The following is a 2500-nucleotide window of genomic DNA, read 5'->3' as shown; positions in this document are numbered from 1 at the left end:
GTCCAGGGGAACACGGGCGTGTCATGTTTGCCACGCGCACGCGCATCCCCGCTGAACAGGAGCCCAAACAAAACTTTAAACGGGGCTACGGAAAAGGGGAGGGCTTTTTCGGGGACAACCACCACTCACCTCGGTTCCCCCCATCCCAACTTGAATTTAGAAACCGTCCCCAGCCAAATCCCACGTTCGGGGGCAAAACTGCTCGTTTGAGGCCACATTTTCAATGATACTGGAAACTTACATTCAAAGTTGGGAAAAGGTGTTCATTTACAGGCATCTCCACTTAGGGACGTCGTAGCACCTTAACTCAGGCGGCGTTAGAAAGGTCTGGTCCAGGGGAACACGGGCGTGTCAAGGTTGCCACGCGCACGCGCATCCCCGCTAAACAGGAGCCCAAACAAAACTTTAAACGGGGCTACGGAAAAGGGGAGAGCTTTTTCGGGGACAAACACCACTCACGTCGGTGCCCCCTGTTCCAACTTGAATTTAGAAACCGTCCTCAACAAAATCCCACGTTCGGGTGAATAACTGTGAATTTTAAGGCACATGCCTCTCTGGGCTGGGAGAGTGCATTCAAATAGGAGAAATTGGCTTCATTTAGAGGCATCCCCACTTGGGGACGTCGTAGCACCTTAACTCAGGTGGCGTTAGAAAGGTCTGGTCCAGGGGAACACGGGCGTGTCATGTTTGCCACGCGCACGCGCATCCCCGCTGAACAGGAGCCCAAACAAAACTTTAAACGGGGCTACGGAAAAGGGGAGGGCTTTTTCGGGGACAACCACCACTCACCTCGGTTCCCCCCATCCCAACTTGAATTTAGAAACCGTCCCCAGCCAAATCCCACGTTCGGGGGCAAAACTGCTCGTTTGAGGCCACATTTTCAATGATACTGGAAACTTACATTCAAAGTTGGGAAAAGGTGTTCATTTACAGGCATCTCCACTTAGGGACGTCGTAGCACCTTAACTCAGGCGGCGTTAGAAAGGTCTGGTCCAGGGGAACACGGGCGTGTCAAGGTTGCCACGCGCACGCGCATCCCCGCTAAACAGGAGCCCAAACAAAACTTTAAACGGGGCTACGGAAAAGGGGAGAGCTTTTTCGGGGACAAACACCACTCACGTCGGTGCCCCCTGTTCCAACTTGAATTTAGAAACCGTCCTCAACAAAATCCCACGTTCGGGTGAATAACTGTGAATTTTAAGGCACATGCCTCTCTGGGCTGGGAGAGTGCATTCAAATAGGAGAAATTGGCTTCATTTAGAGGCATCCCCACTTGGGGACGTCGTAGCACCTTAACTCAGGTGGCGTTAGAAAGGTCTGGTCCAGGGGAACACGGGCGTGTCATGTTTGCCACGCGCACGCGCATCCCCGTTGAACAGGAGCCCAAACAAAACTTTAAACGGGGCTACGGAAAAGGGGAGGGCTTTTTCGGGGACAACCACCACTCACCTCGGTGCCCCCCATCCCAACTTGAATTTAGAAACCGTCCCCAGCCAAATCCCACGTTCGGGGGCAAAACTGCACGTTTGAGGCCACATTTTCAATGATACTGGAAACTTACATTCAAAGTTGGGAAAAGGTGTTCATTTACAGGCATCCCCACTTGGGGACGTCGTAGCACCTTAACTCAGGCGGCGTTAGAAAGGTCTGGTCCAGGGGAACACGGGCGTGTCAAGGTTGCCACGCGCACGCGCTTCCCCGCTGAACAGGAGCCCAAACAAAACTTTAAACGGGGCTACGGAAAAGGGGAGGGCTTTTTCGGGGACAACCACCACTCACCTCGGTGCCCCCCATCCCAACTTGAACTTAGAAACCGTCCCCAGCGAAATCCCACGTTCGGGCGAATAACTGTGAATTTTAAGCCCCTTTTCCTCTCAAGCTGGAAACGTGCAAAGTTGGGAAAAGGTGTTCATTTACAGGCATCTCCACTTAGGGACGTCGTAGCACCTTAACTCAGGCGGCGTTAGAAAGGTCTGGTCCAGGGGAACACGGGCGTGTCAAGGTTGCCACGCGCACGCGCATCCCCGCTGAACAGGAGCCCAAACAAAACTTTAAACGGGGCTACGGAAAAGGGGAGGGCTTTTTCGGGGACAACCACCACTCACCTCGGTGCCCCCCATCCCAACTTGAATATAGAAACCGTCCCCAGCCAAATCCCACGTTCGGGGGCAAAACTGCTCGTTTGAGGCCACATTTTCAATGATACTGGAAACTTACATTCAAAGTTGGGAAAATGTGCTCATCTACAGGCATCCCCACTTGGGGACGTCGTAGCACCTTGACTCAGGCGGCGTTAGAAAGGTCTGGACCAGGGGAACACGGGGGTGTCAAGTTTGCCACGCGCACGCGCTTCCCCGCTGAACAGGAGCCCAAACAGAACTTTAAACGGGGCTACGGAAAAGGGGAGGGCTTTTTCGGGGACAACCACCACTCACCTCGGTGCCCCCCATCCCAACTTGAATATAGAAACCGTCCCCAGCCAAATCCCACGTTCGGGCGA

Source organism: Osmerus mordax, unplaced genomic scaffold (assembly GCF_038355195.1).
Source record: "Osmerus mordax isolate fOsmMor3 unplaced genomic scaffold, fOsmMor3.pri Scaffold_72, whole genome shotgun sequence".
NCBI lineage: Eukaryota > Metazoa > Chordata > Actinopteri > Osmeriformes > Osmeridae > Osmerus > Osmerus mordax.
Note: the sequence above shows the minus strand (reverse complement) of the source record.